Raw genomic sequence first — 20,642 nt, 5'->3', positions numbered from 1 at the left:
AAAGCTGATGTGGTAGAGTCTGGGTCTGGGGATAAATTCACCCTTAGTTATTATGACCAGTGGATCATAATGATATATATACTAATATAATAAATATCTAATAATTAAAAAAAAAAACTTAGACTTTGTAAAAAAAAAAAATCTTTATTTCCTCAATTTATGTAAAAGAAATTAGAATAAAAATAGAACTATTATAGAGATCCATAGATCAAAGTAAATATAAAAAATAGTGCATCACGAGTTTAAATCTAGATATATACATATAAATATATGTAACAAAAAAATATTAGATACACATAAATATATGTAAGAAGTGTTATTAAAAAAATAATAATAAAACATTTATTTTTCATTTCAATAGAATCGCCAAATAGAACACAGAAATGTTAGCAAAAATAAAGTTGATATAAAATTAATCTTTACAATTTTATAAAATAAATCAATATATTTACCAGGAAGTGTAAAAATTGAAATTATACTAAATCAAATCTATGCATTGGAATTTTTTCATCATCCCCAATCGCCAGAACAATAGTATTTTGGTAAAATAGAATCATTATTTTGTTGTCCCTAACAACGCGATATTGCTTCTTATTTGCAACAGCTGAAAAGTATTTAATGAAGTAAACTTTTCCTTAAATTAGTTTTGGACGAAAATGTTGGACAAAGTTGGGTTTAATTGAGACATGAACGTAATCACCTTGTAATAAAAAAAAAAAAAATTTAATAAATTTAATAACTTGATTAAGCCACCTAAATAAATTAATCAAAAAACTAAAAAGGTTTATAAAAAAATTTAATAAATGTAAAAATTTATACAAAATAATACCTCCTCGTCTAATAGGACTATATCAAAACTTATTAAGCTATCTTGTTTGTGAAAGTTTAGTAAGTCAAACAGGCGAGAAACTCATACTTTGATTTTCCAATCCTTATTTTTGCTCGAATTTAATTCTTAGACTAAATTAGCTATGCATTAAAAAAAACAAAGGAAAATTTGACATTTGCTACCAGCAAAAGAACCTTGTGTCGCATTTGCTACCTGTTTAATATTTTATTTTACTTTACTACCACCCAAATCCCAAAAATATATATTTCACTACCAGATAACTGTTTCTGTCAATGTTGTTGTTAGTAAGGCATATCCACCGTCCAATCACCTTCACTGCCAGCCACTCTCCTTCCAGCCATCTTCCCTTCCAACCACCCTCCTTCCAGCCCCCTTCCAACCACCCTCATTGCCAGCCCCCCCTCCTCTCCTCGTGCCAACTCCCGGCGCCCAAACTCCACCTTCACACACCAACCACAACAACACCAACTCCACCTTCACCCCTCAACACACCAAGCATTCACTAAAAACCACTTGCACAAACACCAATAATAATCAGCAGCCACCGCAGTGGCGCAACCACAGAGCCGCACAACAATGCCACCAGCCACACCTTACACTCGCAACCACCAATTCGCAGACCCTCGCAACAACCTGCAATAAATCAGCCTAGCCACCCTCGCTTCCAGCAGCAACGAACATCAACAGCCACAACCTACCTCAGGCCATCGGCACAGCAACCGACACCACCATCAATTCCTCTACTCACCACACACAATCAATCACAGCCCGCAACACCACCATCGCCACCAATTTCGCATCTAATCGAAAACTTAGTGCATTGAAAAGCCCTAATTTCAAAGGGTAAGAATTTGGTAGGGCGGCAAGTAGAGTAGGAAAGGGGAGGGGTGGGGTCGCCGACATCGAGAGATTATTTGGGCGCAGGCAGCCGGCACCGGGGGGGGAGGGGTGGCTGACGGGCAATAAGAGTGGCTGGGATATTTTTTTATTTTTAATAAATTAAATCATTGTTTAATAAAATGGGCCCCGCTTAGGATTTCGTTAAGTGGTAGAAAATGCTATCTGCTGTAACTTTTAAGGTAGCAAAATAAAATAAAATATTAAACAGGTGGCAAATGTGACACAAGGTTCTTTCGCTGGTAGCAAATGTCAAAATTTCCAAAAACAATATATATATATATATATATATATATATATATATATATATATATATATATATATATATATATATATATATATATATATATATATATATTGTTTTTCCTTGAATGAAGGTTCTTTTGCATGAAGGCATCTTGAATTTTTCCATCGGTTCCTCCATAATTTCCTTGCATAAGGGTGAGTCCTCAGGGTTCACCATGATCTTTGCCTACTTGGAGCGCGCGGGGCTCAGAGACTGATTGTGGGTAAGGGCTTTGCTGCGCTGGTTGCCAGCGGGGACTTCGCTTGACTCCTTCAAGCTCCATTCTCTATTTAAGTTTCTGGCCTCCAACTCTTTCACTTTCTTCCTCAAGGCTACCAGCTCCTTTTGCTCTGGAGTCAGACTGTATACAGGTGACCTGGTAGGAGTCTGCCCAGCAGATGCTTGTGGACGAGTGGAGCTCGATCCTTCCCAAATGAGTTCAGCACAGCTGTCATGGCAGCCAGTTGATCCTTGCTGCACTGGGACAAGTTCTGCAGTACCTCTGGTATTTGCACTGTCTGGAACTTTCTCGTCGGTGTTTGAGTAATCACCTCCTTGTTCTGGTTGGTGAACGGCATTCCGAATCGAACTGTTTGAGCGGGTCCGATTGGTTTGTGAGCTCCATTTGTGTTTTTGGTAATGCCAGAAGAAGTTCCAACATGGTTTGGGTTATGGGTATTGATCGGAGTTGATTTTGCGATTATTTTTGCGGGATCGGACTTATTTTGTGGAGTTTAGGTACTATTAGTTATTGGTGATTTAATCGCCGAATCTGGCTTTTCCCCCGTAATGGCGGCTTTCCCGACTTCGAACAAGCTTTACAGGTTGAGCTAAGGTGTCGGAACTATTCCCTCCTTCTAGCGCCAATTGTTCTGGGTGTAGTTCCGGAGCCTTGCTTGGGGTCAGGCCTGGATGTCGGTCGAGAGTTACCTGCACAATAACGGTGGTTATGCCCTTGGGGGTGGCTTCGAGGAACCCCCCTCCGATGCTTAAGTTAGTAAGGCTTTTTGTGAATAATAATGGATAAGTGATGAAATGTATGTGTCTAACCTCTTTTTCATTGTACTTGGGTTACTATTTATAGTTAATCTATTCTTTGTGCTATAGGCTGGAGCCTGCTGAGGCCAGCCCTGGTGTTGAGCCCTTAGGAGATTATCCCTGACTTTGAGATGGAGCCCGTGGGAGGTTTTCCCTTGCCTTGCACTGAACTAGCACGAGTGCGCACCCCTCAAGTAATGCTGGGAGCGCGGGGCAGCTCAGCGGGAGCTACCCTATACACTAGGTATACAAGTTGATTTTGGTTAAACTCAACGATTCGGTAAGGAGTCCTTAGATGTCGTGACAATGGAGATAAACGTTATGAAAGCATTGGATGCGACGTTTTATCGAACCAAGAGTAGCTTAGAGCTATTAGCAATTGGATTGCTTATCTTAAAATATTAAGTGATAAGATAAGCCAAAGCATGCTTAATCACTTTTTATTTTTGGGGTCTTGGAATCGTTTTTTTCTCGCCTGAAAGGGACAAATTTCAAATGTGTGGATAAAACGCTTAATAAGGTTGAAAATTTGCATGTATGCTTTAAATTTCAAACTTATTGGTTTTATGAATGGTTTTTCATTGCAAATTCTTTCAATTGTAGAAACATGTCTGCAACTAATACCAACAAGAACATGTGCCCGAAACTCCCAGAGAAGTTGGCATTTTGTCTAAATTTGGTCAACTTCAAGGAATAGGAGGAAGAACTCCGGAAAACTCTACGGAATTGTTCCATGGAGTACATTTTGGATACTCCCATTCCAAGCTTCTACTCGAAAGGAATCATGAGTGATGAAACTCGTGAAGCATGGTCTTCCGATTGCAAGAAAGTCTCACGACTAATGGCTAATTCCATCCTGGAAGAATGGAAGGAAAAGTACTTCTCTTATTTTCCGAACATGTTCCTCCAAGCCCTTGAGGATATTATTAATGTGAGAGTCACCAAGATTCTCTATGGAAACTATGATGGACTTATGTTTGATGTGACTAGGTCACTCTCAAACATGAAGATAAAACCACCAGAAGAGGGTTGCCTTGCCAAGGAGAGGTATCGACTTTGGTCCAGGGTCTACAATACCAAATTGAGACCCGGTATGCCCCTCCAACCTCATGTGCTTAGAATGACTAGGCTCTTCAAGCATATGAAGCTTATTGGAATCCCATTAGATAATGAGATGGCGAGCCATATCTTGCTTAGCTCACTATACTCGGGCTGTGATGCACTTACGGTGCACATTGTAGTCGGGAAGGAGTCTCACTCATTGAGTGAAGTAGTGCAATTGCTATGCAAGACCCAGTCCTATGGAGCAACCAAGATGCCCTTGAGAGTTAAGAAGAAGGAGTTTATGAACAAGGCGAAGATGTGATGCTTCTATTGTGGTGGGCAAGGCCACTACAAGAGGGAATGCAACGTTTTCCGAGAAGATGAGGAAAAGGGAATGTACCTTCCACCTCAGGTATCTTCATTACAATCTAACACTTGGGTATAAGCAACTCATAGGTATTGGATACCAAATATGACTCACTTTATGTTCCTATTTCAGGGACCAAGTGAGAAGGCTTCACAAGTGGATGTGTAACTACGAGCGAATAATGAAGATGGTCTTTCTGTCATGTTTGTAGGTACATTAATTGTATTTGTCTTGTAATAGAGCTAATTTTTGTTTTATTATCTTTTTCTTACCATCGAACATATTTTGATCTATGGCGTTGGACGCTGGGTTGTTTTGATCACAAGACTATGTCAAGAACAAGAAAAAACAGTGAAAAAGGAATCATACAGATATGTGGTATTGTATGGAGAACTGTGCAGAAAAGGGTATTCGAAACCTGTCCTCGGATGTGTCCCAGACTAGGAGCAGCAAGCAATCATGAAGGAAGCCTATGAAGGGATCTATGCAAATCATATAGGAGTGAAAGCCCTGGCAGTAGAGATCATCAGACGAGGGGCATATTGGCCAACCCTGACCCAAGATGCCATGAACTACGTCAAGAAGTGTGAACAATGCCACAAGTACTCCCCAGTGATAAATCAGCCTGCTAACGACCTCACACCGTCTCAATCCCATCCCGTTTGCTCAGTGGGGAATAGACATCTTGGGGCCATTCACCACTGGCTTAGGGGGTAGGAAGTTCTTGATCGTGGCCGTGGACTACTTCACAAAGTGGATAGAGGCAGAACCCACAAAGTATATCAAGGCCTCTCAGGTCATAACATTCATATGGAAAACTCTCATTACCAGATTTGGGATTCCGCAGTACATAGTTTTTTACTATGGCTGTCAGTTCGATTGTGACACCATTAGAGATTACCTTGAGGAAATGGGAACGAAGTATGCCAGCGCTTCTATTTGTCACCCGTAGAGTAACGGGCAGGCAGAGGCAGCCAACAAGCAAATATTCTATGCCCTTCAAAAGAAACTGGAGGAGCACAAAGGCATGTGGGCTGATTTGGTCCTAAAGGTATTGTGGGCTAACAAAATAACAGAGAAAGAAGCAACAGGTAAAAGTCCTTTTTCTCTGGCATATGGGGCTGAGGCAGTAGTCCCCATCGAAGTACAACTCCCAAGTTTAAAGGGTGCAACACTACGACAGCCAGAAAAACGAAGATAGGATGAAGGAAGAGTTAGATCTCCTGCCAGAAGTAAGGCTGAAAGCTGCTATGAGATTTGTTGCTTAGAAAAGCAAAACGGCTAAAGTTTACAACAGAAAAGTGAAACACAGAGAACTCAGCGATAAGACTTGAACTGAGAAGAACAGCTGTTGTGGGCAGAAGAAAGCTACATGGAAAGCTGAGCGCAAATTGGGAAGGACCCTTCATAATACACAAGCAGGTAGGGTCAGGGGCCTATCTACTCTCTGACCTGGGTGGTTATATCCGGGGGAACAGTTTCAACGCTGACGTCCTAAAGAGGTTTTTCGTGTAATTTGATGTCTTAATTTAGCAACGTATTCAGCTATAAATGAAGAAAAAGTCAAAGTTTTATTTTAGCTAAGTTGTAATTTTAAAGAAGTGGAACATTAACCTGTAATCCCCCATATTTTAGAATAAATTATGATGTATTTCTTTATTATTTAAATAAATATTTTATTTGGGTTTTCATTAAATAAATTATTTTATGCAAATTTATTTGAACTTTGTTAAGTTAATAAGCATTAATCTAATTTAAATTCTCTTTTTCTATACACCAACATATTGTATCAATGGTATTAGTAGCCCAAATATAAATAAAGAGAACTTATACTCCTATCTAAGCCCAATCTACAAATCCCTACTCCCACTTAAGTTTGGAAACCAAGCCCACATGCATATATAAAAACCCCAAAAACTCTCAAATCCCCCCCCCCTTCATTCACGTAATTCCCTTCTCCTCTTTTCCCCCTTACTGCTTCATTGTTTCACGAGTATTCAAAAAAAAAATAAAAAAAAAATTCCTTCGTTGCTGCTGCACACCACCGCTACTGCCGACCACCACCATCGGCGTCCCTGCTGCTGCGCCGCCCTGCACCACCACCGTACAACACCAGTCCACCCACCTGTCTCTTCTTTCTTTATATTTTTTTTCTTTTCTTTTGTTTTGCTAAGTTGATTCAAGTTTTAATCTTTATTAAAATGTTGTTATTATGACTTGATTATGCATATAAATTACAAAAGATTACAAATTTGTGACTTTTTGCTATGTTTAATTTAATGACAAAAATTTCAGATTGGGTTTAATCAAGAATTAAGGGTTTAAATGTTGATTTTCATGGTTTTAGGGTTTAACACGTTGTAATTAAGTTATCTAATTATATTATGTGTAAATTATGCTTAAATTCAATTAATTTGTTTATAAATTAATTTTCAGATTTGAACTATGTTTATTTTAGGTTTTAAGTTGTGAAATTTGAAGGTTTGATTGAGTTTTCATGAAACTAATTGAATTCTAATATATATTTCAAGTTTAGATTGTTGTATTCATACATTCTACTATTAAATTAAATTTCCAGATTTTTAATCTTGGTTTTAAATCATGGTTTATGATGGATTTTTAGATTTTTAACATACTAACCTACTACATAATGATTATTTCAAATAGAGATGTCTATGAGGTTGTTTTATAATCTTAAACTAAATTTTCAGATTATGTTCTTACTTTAAAGTTGCTAGAATTTCATGTTATAAGCTATATTTTCATGATTTTAGCATATAAACTTATGGTTGAGCTATTAAATTATTAACTTTGGATATTGGAACAATTTAAAGGCATAATTTCAACGGTTTAAGGGGTTTAAATGTAGTTTGGTATTGCTGTAAATTATATTGCTTGTGTATTGATTGAATTATTATTGTTTGGTTTAGGAGAGGACTTTGTAGAAGGCGATTTCTAGTTCTTAAAGTGGCCAACCAACTCGTTTACTCAAGGTACGTACAAGGATACAAAAACCTTGACTTTAGAAGCATGTTTATTTAGAATCATGTTAGGGAAACTTATAGATTGGTTGAAATTGTTTGGTAGTGAGTTTGATTGATGATTAATGTGATGATTGGTTTGATTCATGTATGAGAAATGCGTATTGATTTATCTTGTAAGTATTATTTATGCCATAACTCGCAAGATGAGCTAAGAGGCAAAGGTACATAAATATGTGGAATGAATTATCTTATTACTTGTTCATGTTTATGAATTGGAATGAGTAAAGGGAGAATTAAAGTCCTATGAGACGAGGTTGAGGATTTGAGGTGCCTTATGCACTTAAGGTGTTTATACACCGAGGTAGTTAAAGGATTCAATAATAAATATTGTTTGTCACTAATAAATCAAGAATTGAATTGAGAATTTGAATTGCTTGAATGATTGGAGTTTAATTGGCTGTATTAATTTGCATTTGAGTCATCACCAAGTTTAAACTTATAAATCACGTAAAGTGCAAGATGGATGAGCAATAAAACTCTGGATTTGTGCACATCTAGAGTAATGACAAACAGGGGTTGGGGTACATAGGGTATTAGCCGTGCACTCTTCTAGAGGCCGTCTGGTCTACGAGTCTCTTGTTTTCAAATACTTTTTAAAACTATAAGGAATTAGATGAGATCTCATACTAGCTATGGCCACGGAGTCGCACTCGTCTGCCATTGGATGTTTATTGATGTTTCCGAAAGGAGGCATGGGGTTTTTCTTTTATTGATGTTCCGAAATGGAGTATGGGGAGACAACCTTGTCTATTGCTTACTCCAATGAATGAAATGAAATTAAATGAATTATTTATCAGTAATTAGTGAAGTCTTGGTATTGTTAACAATTGAGGCATGTGTTTGAGTCAATAATTAAATTGTGTGTGCTGATTGATTATTAGTAATATGCTAGGGATTCTTTATTATATTTCATAGCTTGTATGTACTCAGCGTTGCTGATTGCGTGCTTTTGTGCGTCTTTTTCCTGGTCATGGCCTTCGCCTTTCAATGACCCTGTAATGATCTAATTTTTACACTTGTAATATTGGGGAGCAGATTAATCACAGGTGTTTACATAGTCTGGACTTGCATCAAGGTGGTGGGATTTTGAGTGGAGTGTTGGATATTTCCACAGTTTATTTCATTGCATAAGTTTGAATTTATTTAAACCCTGGTTTGATTTATTTACTACTTTTGTTGGGTTTTGAATAAGGGTCTTAATGGTTCCAACTTGTAAGACTAAATTTGGTTTTGTTTATTGTTTTGAAACTTATTGAAAACTGAGTTAGTTTTTCCGCTGCTAAATTATGAACTAGCCTTAAAGTTTGAACACGTGGCGGTAGCACGTTAGTAATTCTCTTGTAATTTATTAAAGGTATTTACAGGTTCTTAAGAGAGAATTATTGGGGTGTTACATAACCTCTGCGTGAGGCGTTTCACATTATTAATGGAATACTTAACCTCTACATGAGGCCTTTTTTAAGCATGATATAATATTGCATTACTTGTTTGTTTGCAAAGAATTATATGTTCCTGCCAGATCGAGCAGGGAGAAGTAGGGGTTGCAGCAATAAAGCAAGCCCAGCATGAGCCAAGAAAAACTGAAAACAACGTATTCGCCTCATTAAAGCCTCGCTGCAATAAAGCGGAGGTAGAAACCCTATTCATAGAAACAGCGGCAAAACCCTTAAACTGCACTAAAATAAAGTGGCGGCATAAAAATCCAGAGCTCTGCCCAAGAGGCAGAGGACGGGCAAGAAACACAAAACAAGGAGGCCACAATCCTGTGTTGAAGACGTTTTTCAGCCTTGGAAGCAGATTGTTACAACGAGGACGCCTGAAGTAACAATTTACCTAAGTAAACCAAGGCCAAGATCGCTAATAAGAAAAGGTAGCCAGCGGCGTAGACAGGGGAGTAGTAGTGTCAGCTAGGAAAGGGGAAAACTTTAAATAGTGAAAAGAGAAGTGCCCTCTTCTTCTGACAACTGAACTCAGCACACATCAAGCAAAAATGCACAATAGAGAACGCACAACCAAAGGAGAAGAAGGAAGCTAAAAATTAAAGCAAGTACAACAAAATAAATTGCAAAGTCTGTGCCAGACAACCCCTGGCACTAGGCAGAAAACCAAAGGGCAGATTCGCAGAAACACGAAAATACTGTTTTAGCAAGCAAAAGAAAAATAGACAGTTCTGGCAATTAACCGAGGCAATCACAAGCCTGTTATATATATATATATATATATATAATAGAGGACGCTCAACCTACAACTTGACACATGTCACTCTATGGTAAAAAAAATCCCCACTTATTTTTCTTACTTTAAAAAGTATCAACTATAATGATATTGTAATTCACTATAAATATATATATTTATATAATTAAAAATATATTTTTATACTAATAAGATCAATTAGTATAACAAAATATATTAATACAATATATATTGATTGCACTAAATATATTACAATTTCAATTATTGATTGTACAAAATCTTTTTATAAATTAAATTATGATATATTATTCAAATAATAGTGATAGGCTAGTTAAAAAAAATTGATATTATTACCTATTTATATACAGATAATGACATAATACTATCACCCTAAGATACAATAACTAAAATTTGCAGTTTTATCATTTATTTTTAATTAAATGGCATATGACATGATTAACGATTTCACCCCTCTCAAAGAAAATTGGAAGATCAAAGTTAAAATTGTTAGAATTTGGTACACTCCAATCCCACCCATTTCCGCTATTCTAAATAAATTAAAGAGTTTAATTTTGAATACCAAAATATTTTAAAACCTTTTATATATGTCTTTTGTAAATCTTATGTATGGATACTTTTTTGTAAATATCTTTAACATCCTATAATTTTAGTAGGTTACAATATATTGACGAAAATATTTGATCAAATAGTATTAATTTACACATACTTACAAAAATATCAACTAAATAAGTTTAAAACGTACTATTATTAACAACTTATACTGCATACATATTGAAAAAATTCCTAAAGTTTATAATGTCTTACAAAATTGCACCGTATCATGTCAATATACATTGTAAATATAATTTGTAATATATTCTATAAATTGTCAAAATATTATTGTTTTACAATTGTCAAATTTCACGCAAAATTATAAATAAGAATCTACATATACTTATAATAATATCCTATATAAGTTTGATTAAATGATGGACATAGATATGTCAATCAGGTTGGGTCATTCCGGATCACAGATCATTTCAGGTAGGGGGTCACTTTATTTCACGGGTCGAGAAATGCTCAACTCCAACCTAAAGTTTTGGTCAACCCAACGGTTTAGTACAACTTTGTTATTTAATTTATTTTTGGTTAATGTTTAGAAACTTATGGTTTTCAAGCTTACTTTGCTATTTTTTTTTTCAATTTTTTAATCAAATATTCTCACTAATATTATTTTTAGCCATTACATGCCTAATACATAATTTAAATCACATCAATTCCTAACTAATAAAAAATGACAATAAAAAATACTTTTAAACTTTTAAAATTGTGCAATTGTACGCGTTTAATACTAGTGATATCATAAATACAATAGATGATATCATCCAGCCTACATGGTTGCCTTCATATATAGGCACAAATAAACCTCCTCCCACTACAAGTATACTATACATATATTTGGATAAGATGAAATATTTAAGCAAACAAAGTTGATTTAGCCAGCTTACAAAGACGCTTATGTTTAGGAATTAGGATACCTACTGCAGGTCTGCAGGTTTGTAGTAATGCATCTAAAATCAACTTATTAAATTCAAAATAATGATTGTACTTTTTATTAAAAACTATTTGACTTTTTACAAAAATAAAATTCAGAATAATGATGGTACTTTTTATTAAAAACTATTTGACTTTTTACAAAAATGTGTAGTTTCTTGATATTTTTTTTTACAGTAAAAAAATTATAATAATAAAAAAGAATAATTTTCTTTTTAAAAAAAAACCGTTAGTTTTGTCATTTCTTATAGTTTTGTCAGTTTGTAGTTTTGTCGGTTGTTGAAATTCTGTCAAGTTTAGTCATACATTCTTATGAAAAAAGAAAAAGTTCTGAGTCAAACACGCTTTCCGACAAAGAAAATAACCGAGTCAAACATTCTTTCCAAGAAAAAGAAGATTATCTAGTCAAACTTGGAGCGGTAAAGAATTTTTTTCCCAAGAAAATCACTCGAAAATGATTGTTTCTCATTTTTCCATATGAATATACTAACCTATTTCTTATTGTGAGATATGCAGCAAACTGTTACAATTATTCAATGAAATAATAATTTTAAAATAAAAGTGTTAAAATACAATGTATTGACTAATCAATCATCTAGTTAATTCAATACAACCATGTTTCCACATGTACTCTTGGGGAATTAGTATGGGTCATCAGAAGAATTAAAATCATCAAAGAAATAAAAAATTATAATGCTCATATGGTTTGTAATCAAGAATTGGAATGCATTGGATCAGAGCATGAAAAAGCAGCAACTCAAGAGCAAGAGTATATATATATATATATATATATATAATAAAATAAAATTTAAAAAAAAAAGGAAACAAGGCTTGCTTGTGTCACTTTTTCAAAAGTGACAAGTTTCAATTAAATGCTTCATTAAGATATGGTTAATTTGCTTTTGTACACTTGCTTTTCTACACACTATTAGAGACCTCCTCAAAATTCTCCAAAGAAGCACATAATTTTAGGCAATTTAATTGACTTAGATAAAATAAGAGGTAAGTGAGCTCAAAATTCTCAAAAGAAGCACATAGTTTTAAGCAATTTAATTGACTTAAATAAAATAAGAGGTAAGTGGGGTAATTGAAGTATAAAAAAATTGTAAAAGAAAGATAGTGTGGTTAATAATTTATTGAAAAGTAGTGAATGTGAGAGGAAAAAAATAAATAAAAAGTAGTAGTCGGGTTTGAGTAGGGACTATGAAAGGAAAAAAATATAATAATAAAATGTAGTTTTTTACCAAAAAAGGAAGTATAACACTTATTAAAAAAAACGACCGCATTTGGTAAGTGTAACACTTATTAAAACATAGAGAGTAACTAATATATAAAGCTAAACTTTTAGCCAGACCACGAGATAAGGTTACTTGGTGTTCTAACTTACTTGGTGTTCTAACTTTTCGTCAAATGTCGCACCATGTAGGTGACATACTGACATATAATAATTATTTTGACACATGATTTATTTGGATAGATTTTTTTTTTTTTTTGGAAAAAATGGATATCTTTAGATAGTTTTTTTAAATTAAGATTAAAAAAAATTAATTTAGAATTTTACATTCAATAATATTCAGATAGATTTTTAAGAATAAAATTTTAAATTTGTTGATTTTTGCCAAGTGTCGCATCACATAAATGACAAATAAGCATTGACACGTATAGTGCTAAGTCAACGAAATTTGAATAGATTTTTTAAGATTAGAAATCATTTTAGAGTTCTATTTTCGATAACTTCCAATACTTCATATATATATAAATAAAATATAACTTTCAATAAATATCTTATAAATTTGTTATTTTTACATCAGTAAATTATAATAATTCAATATAATATTAAATTCATAAATATTACAAAACTTTGCCAGGCACATATGAAAGTTTGTAAACAAAATTTTTATAAAACTTATGCCAAAGATTTTATGTCTTATCACAAATTAATTAATTAATAAATATCTCTTTTGAGATTTATCTTTTCTTATTTTTCTTTTTGGATTTGTTATACATGTAGTAATGATTTAATAAAATAATTTAATTTGTGATTTTTAATCTATGTGGCATTAAAATTTTAGATATATCAAATCTAATTCATTAATTTTACCTAGGTGGCGATATAATTTTTTAATTCAAAAATAAAATATAAATCTATTTTATCATTGGTCGAAATAATTAGTTACGGCGCTCCGAATGCTCTTGAAAAATGCCTACTATATTTATATATATTACATTTTTTAGTTCTAAAAAGGAAAAAATACTAATTATGATCATCATAAATAAAAAAAATGTATATTTAATGGCATTTCATAAATAAATTAATAATTTTTATTAGATATGAGTCCAACAAATGTTTTTTTTACGAAAATTTCATGTTGATTGAGATTTTTCGTTGAATTAGTACAAAAACGTCCACGTGAGACAAATTAGCGGGTTAAGCCCTTTGGAAGTCAAAGGAAAGGGTAAGGAAACCTCCTCCCTAAAAACCTTTAGTGGGCTTTTATCCTAAGATGTAAACTTTCCCACTATATCAAACCTTGGTAATGTACTGTGTATAATTCTAATGGTCCTTCCATCTAAAAAAAACTACTATTAAGCAGAGATTTAAGAGTCCTCTTATCTCAAGAATAAACTAATGGATTAAAGAAAAAAGACAAATATGAAAAAATATATATCTTAAATATAATAAACTATCTAACTTAAAAACAAAGCTTCTAAATAAAGCTAATACAAAGGTTTCCCTAAGAAGCTACAACAAAAGACGATGGACATCTAGGCTATCTTCAAGGCAAGCGTGGTGGAGGCATCAATCAAAAAATGGAGAGCAACGGCACTAAACACAAAGGGCTTGTTTGGTTGACATAAAAAAATGGAAAATGAGACTTCTGAGCAATTACAAGTTAGGTATGTCATTTGGTTAACAAAATTTTGGTGAATGGGGGTAGTGAAACTTCCCACGAATTTCTTCTTCAAACCCAAATGTAGGAATTTACTTACCTAATCCCACTAGGTAAGTAGAAATTCCCACGAGAAGTTACTTCCCTCATTGTTAACCAAACAATTTTAGGAAATTCCCATGAATTTGTTTGTGGGAATTTGATTCCCATAAATTTGCAATTCATGAGAAGTTCTAATTCATGGGAACTCATTGTCGCCTTCTTACAAAGTCACAACAATAAGCATTTCCTAAACCAAACAACTAACATGATAAGAAATAAATTAAAGTCTCAGTGATAGAATGTGGATTTCAAACTCGAGTTTGTCTTTCGATTAATCCGAGATAGTATGAGGCATAAATAATTGGGATTTCTTACCGAAATTATCACACTAATTCATCCTAGTCATTGAAACAAGGCAACCACAATCATGAAAGGAGTATAATCTAATTGCGCAAGAGAAGACTCACAACCCAACTCCATTTCTCAATGTAAGTATAGGAAGTGAAGTGCATGAGCATAAAGTTAGCCACCAAAATACACATGCAAACAATCAATTCATGAGCAAACAATTGTCAAGCCTAATAGAAAATGAAAACATATCAAAATTAATCAACCCATGGCTTGGTTGAAGTTTCACCCAACCCCTAGTTAAGTAACTACTCACAAATCATGGTTAAAAATAGCATTCCAACGTTGAACATGCAAGAACAATTAACAAGGAATATGAGACAGTGAGATTCATAAAGTATATATATTCATAAAATTAAAGAGAGAGAGAGAGAGAGAGAGAGAGAGAGAGAGAGAGAGAGAGAAGAAGAAGAAGAAGAAGAGTTACTACTTGAAGCTTCAATGTTGAGGAGAAATGTTGAAATTGAGAGAATAAAGCTTGAAATTATCTTCTACAATGCTTGAGTTTGAGATATTCTAAGCTAAATTAACTAATTAATTAAAGTTCTACATTGCCTATGAAGAAAAAGAGCCTAATAAACTACATCAAACTAAGAGATGAAAGGGCCTAAGAAGTTCTAAGTGAGAAGATCCCCATTACAAGTGAAGCCAAAGGGCTGGGTATTATATGACCCCCAAATAGAAGGACAGAGAAGACAGGGAAACAACTTGTCTACTAATCAGCTCAAACATACAGACCTGTTAAAATTAAGGTAGTAGCTACTGTCATGACCGGCACAGACGTGGTGTTTCAGGCAGAAATAACTTCACTTTGGAAGACCATAACTTCTTCGTTACTCTTCGAAATAAGGCATGTGACTAGTCGTTGGAATGCTCTTGAGATGAACTTTAATCCCCAAGTTTAATCACATTAAAATATTGAGTAAAAAAAAGAAATGGTCATTTGAAGTTGACCTTTGGCAAAATCCTTCAAAAATTCTTTCAAATGCTTTTATTTCACTCCAGGGAACTTTTGCTTGCTTCTTTGATTCTTCTTTCCTTGCTTCATTCTTTCATAGCTCCCTATTTTCCTCTTCTTGCCTACAACTTCTTTTCTTATTCATTGAAATTCTTCAAAGTGTCATCTTTGTACCTAAATATGCAAAAATAAAAAAAACAAGAGAAACTAATCTCGTGAAGCATGCAATAGGATACACAAAAATGTTGAAAAATAGAATAATTAGTGAACTAAGACATCAATTTCTCACAATACCAATGCTAAAAACAACTCTAAATCATACTAGATAACAAGCTGTCAGCCGTCGACGGTTACATGACCGACGGTTTTTATCGGACGGTGGATGTTGGTTTTTTTTATAAAAAATAAATTACACCTCACCAATGGTTTATACTAATATTTTTTAAAAAAAATTTAAAAATAAGAACCCAACCGATGGCTTTTAGTGGTCGGCCAAACTACACTATCATTTTAGAATATTTTGACCTTGCTGCCCTCTTACATTGAAGTCTAACAATTAAAGAAAAAAAGAGAGAGTGAGAGACATTGAGAAATCGAAACGACTAAGAAGGCGATGCATCTCCCTTAATTTCGACCGCCGAAATACACGCACGCGTCCCCTTTATCCGTCGTCCACCATCGTCCCTCCCAAGGTTTGGTTGTAAGATTTCTTTTTTTTTTTTTTTGGTTCAATTCCAAAACCTAACCTATAGGTGTCTCTTCCAAAGCCCTTAGGACCGTATTCCTTGCCTCTGGTAAACAAAAGATGGCTGGCCATCCGTAATGTTGTGCGCCAATTAACAACCCTAGATTACAACTCTCTCCTCTTCAATTTTGGTAATTGTTTGGTTTTCACTTTTTTTTTTTTTTTTTTTTTTTGTTTCTTGATTTTTAAATTTGATCCATCTTGTGTTGAATTATCAACAGTAATTTGTATTTTTGTTAACAATGTAGGATTAAGACTTTGTTTGGTTCAATATTAGTAAAGGAAAGAAAAGGAAAGGAAGGGAAGGGAAGGGAAGGGAAAAGAACAGAAGAGAAGAGAAAAGAAAGAAACTATATAATCTAACGTTTGGTTTGATACTAGTAAAGGAAGGAAAAAGAGAGGAATCTATTGTCTGGTATAACATTTGTAAAGGAAAGAAAGTGAAGGTAAAACTAATTTTAAGCTTAGCTTGATAGATTTAACTTATTTCTTTCCTCTCAAATTCCTCCAATTTTGGGAGGAAAGGAAAGGAAAGGAAAGATTTTGTAAAATGAGCTTTCCTTCCATTTCCCTTTAATTAATCAATTCCTATCAAATTTCTTTTAATTTTTTTTGAACCAAACATATGAAGCCATAGTTTTCCTTTCCTTTATTTTCCTTCCAGCCAAAAAAAGGGCCTTACACGCAATTTGACATTAGTTCTTTGGCATAATTCAAAGGTAAGTAGGCTAATAATTTTAAGGTTTTTGTTGATTTTCATAAATTACATGTGTATATTTTTGGGCATTTATTTTTAAATTAGGAATTGTTTATCCTATATAATTATATATTAGTTTATAGTCTTTATACTAACCTTAATTAGCTTATTTATATTCTAGTTTATATATAATTTTATACTAGTTTAAAGGGAAAATAGTAAATATCCACCCCTCAACACCAAAATTTGATTTTACAAACAGTTTTTTTATATTTATTTTATTTTTATTTTTTTATTTTTATTTTTTTTAAAATAACCACCCTATTAATTAACCTTTGATTTCCCCACCTCTTAACTAAAAATTACCGATTTCTGTAGTGCAACTTGGTCTATTAAGGTTTTGGGATCACTATGGAACCAATTTGAGGTCAAAACACCCAAAAAAAAAAATATAAAAAATGCCTCATTTTGAGAGTTTTATGCAGATCGAGATACTTTTAAACATGCAAGACGAGGCATTTTGAATAATTTTTTTTCAATTCCGACCTCAAAATGAACTCATAGGCCAAAGTGACCCCGAAAACTTTTATAGAACAAGTTTTAGCACAAAAATCGATATTTTTATTTGAAAAAATGAAACTAAATATGTAGAGGTGGTGAAATCTAACATTTTGCATTTTTGTAAGTGGTTATTTAAAATAAACAACAAAAAAAAAAATGGAAATAGGTGGTAAAATCAGAATTTGGTATTTTAAGGATGGTTATTTACAATTATTCCTAATTTAAATGTTAAAAGAAGTTTATATTAGTTGGACATAGTTTATATAGAGTGTTATTAACTTAAGAAATGTTTACATTAGTTTATAAAATAAGGTTTGTAAAGGTTATCAAGTGTTAAATTTTTATACGAGTTTAAAGTTTATAATTTTACTTTAGTTTGATTAGTGTATATAAGTATCTAAGTATTCCAGCATTTATATTTGTTTATGTTAGTGTATAATTTGTTTATTAGTTTACATGACTTATTTATAATTATTAGGGTGGCGAACGCGCGCCATAGCTAGCCTTGTTCGCTGAGCTTTTTTAGTTGTTGGTTACATTAATGAGAGAAAATATACATAAACAAATATTGTAGGGTATAAATATCCGCACACTATTCTATATAGTTCAACAAAAAAGAAAGACAATCAACATTAATGAAGGCAAAAAAAAAAAAAAAATTACATTAATTAAGACAAAATAAAAACTTGTATATATTAATGTGGGTAAATATTTAAATAAACATTTTGAAGGGTATAATTAGCAGTACACTATTCACAAGAGTGGATCTTATACTTTTTTATAAGGTAGGGATTTAATTGTTTAGGAAATAATGATTTCAGACGATTTTTATTGACAGCCAGTGCAAAGCTGTCGTAAATACGCCTAATTCTTGTAGTTGAATCGCATTTGCAATGAGATGACTATTCTATGACCATAATTACAAGGATCTAGACTTGTAAAACAACCTTGATTTTAGTGTAGAATAACTAAAACAAATAACACGAACAAGTTTAGATGATAGAAAGCCTAGGCATTAGGTTCACTAACAATTCAATGAATATCAAGCTTCAAACAAATATCACTTAAACATGAGTATGATCGCATTATCTAGGCAAATAAGAAAGTATGTTCTCTCAAATTGATTATTTCCCGTAAAAAAAAATCATCCCTCTAGCAAGCTCTAATGATTTACTAGTTTCGCTCTACCTATACTATTGTCACAAGTTTAACACGGTGTTTCTACCTCGCTATGCTTAACTCGGTGTTTACATACATATTCAATTAAACTTGGCAATTTTTCAACAACTTAATCAATAATAACAGATAATAGGGAGATAACATAAACTAATTCAAATTCAATTCACAATATATTAATTATATCAAAACATTTATAGACCCCCTTATCCATAGCATAAAACTACATGCTCACACCTATTTAAAGCAACTAACAAAATGAAAACGATAGAAAACGTGATTACAATAAATACTACAACTTGACATTTAATAATGAATGAAAAACAATAAAAATGAAAAAACCCTCTAAAATTACTATTGAAATCAAACCCCGAATGTGCTTATAATAAACTAAGTAGTGTGGAAAAAAAAAAAGATAAATTACAAAGTTAACACGACATCTACTTATATGGAAGACTATAAATAAAAGGCAACCTAAATGGAAGTCGACTTAGTCAGAGATTCCCCCCGATGACACTAGGCGGCCTCGCTCGCTCGGACATGCACTTAAAACTTCTAACCAGGCTTCAAAATCTTACTTTGGAGCCTCCCGAAATCTCGCTCTATGTAGGGGTGTTCAGATTCGGGTATCTGAAAATTTGGGTACCCGAATCTTCGGATAGTTGATAAGTCGGCCCGTGTCCCGTCCGGATAATTCGGGTACCCGGTATTATCCGGGACGGGACACGGGTACCCGGATTTTATTGAGCTACAACCAATGGCTTCAAACTGTGATAAATCTAAACAGGATACAAGATTGGATGTTGAATGCTAAAGATCAAAATTGAAAGATGTCTGTTCATGCATGATGAGGTTTTAGCAGATAAAATGTTATTTCAAAGTCCAATTTCATCACATGCAATTGCAACCAAACCAAATCCAACTGCTTCAACTTATAAATTGCAAAGTAAAAATAAGTAAATAAATATACATGAAACGCTTTGCTAATGTCCAAATTCTAGGCAGCCACCAACCACCAACAATCGATAGCCACAAGCCACCGATTCCACCGCGCACCAAAGCAGCCCAGCCACACCTGCCAAAATGCACATTCGAGCCAACATTAAGAAAATCAATAACTACCTCAAAAAAATACAAAATCTAACAACAAAAATTATACACTCAATGTAATTTAAAATTACAATTATATAAAGAAAAATACAAGAAATTAAAATCTGAATTTTGATAAAAAAATACTAATAATAAAACTAGATCTAAATTCTTACCTAAATTATATTTAGATCTTAAAAACGTTGGAGTGAGGTAGGACGTGGTTGTTCTGGGTTGCTTCGTGGCGGGTTGCTGTGGGTCTCCGGCGCAACCGAGTTATTCCTCCATTTCCTCGCCGAGAAATCCACGGAAATCGTCGTCGAAAAGAAGCATAAAAATATCAAACATTAAATATCCTTTGAAATTCCATCATCACAAATTTCATTATCACGAGGAGAGAGAAAGAGAGTAACAGGGGGGAAGAGGAGAGAGAAATAGTAGGATGAGGATATAAAAAGAAAGAGAAGAAGATAGGGTGGGTACTGGACTACTGGGTATACCGTATACTTAGTAAGTGGGCTGGGCTGGCTGGTTAACTTCTTTAATTTTTTTATTTTAAAACGGATATCCGGGTACTCGAGAACTAGCAAAGCTTGTCCCATGTCCCGGCCCACGAAACTGCTATTTTAACGTGACGGGTACCCGACTCGGAAAAACAGAAAAAATTGTAAATTTTTCATCGGGTAATCGGAACGGGACAACCGGGTCGGGTTTTTTTGAACACCCCTAGCTCTATGGCATCGGGTAACCTTGCCCACACTAGGCGGGTGGGGGTTAAAATATAGCACTCCTCATGACCTCT

The 20,642-nt window shown here is 33.7% G+C and overlaps 1 long non-coding RNA gene across 1 annotated transcript; it reads right to left on the bottom strand.

The window, feature by feature from the left end:
* Positions 1 to 19,012: 19,012 nt before the first annotated feature.
* Positions 19,013 to 20,450, bottom strand: LOC110710258. Its single transcript, XR_002509141.1, has 2 exons — positions 20,017 to 20,450; positions 19,013 to 19,826 (listed from the first exon to the last, which is right to left on the bottom strand). It is a non-coding gene; the product is annotated as an uncharacterized LOC110710258 (long non-coding RNA).
* Between the last annotated feature and the right edge of the window lie 192 nt (positions 20,451 to 20,642).

This window comes from Chenopodium quinoa, unplaced genomic scaffold (genome assembly GCF_001683475.1).
Source record: "Chenopodium quinoa cultivar QQ74 unplaced genomic scaffold, ASM168347v1, whole genome shotgun sequence".
In the NCBI taxonomy this organism is placed as follows: Eukaryota; Viridiplantae; Streptophyta; class Magnoliopsida; order Caryophyllales; family Amaranthaceae; genus Chenopodium; species Chenopodium quinoa.
The sequence above is the reverse complement of the archived record's forward strand: the minus strand, read 5'-3'. Positions and strand labels throughout refer to the sequence as shown.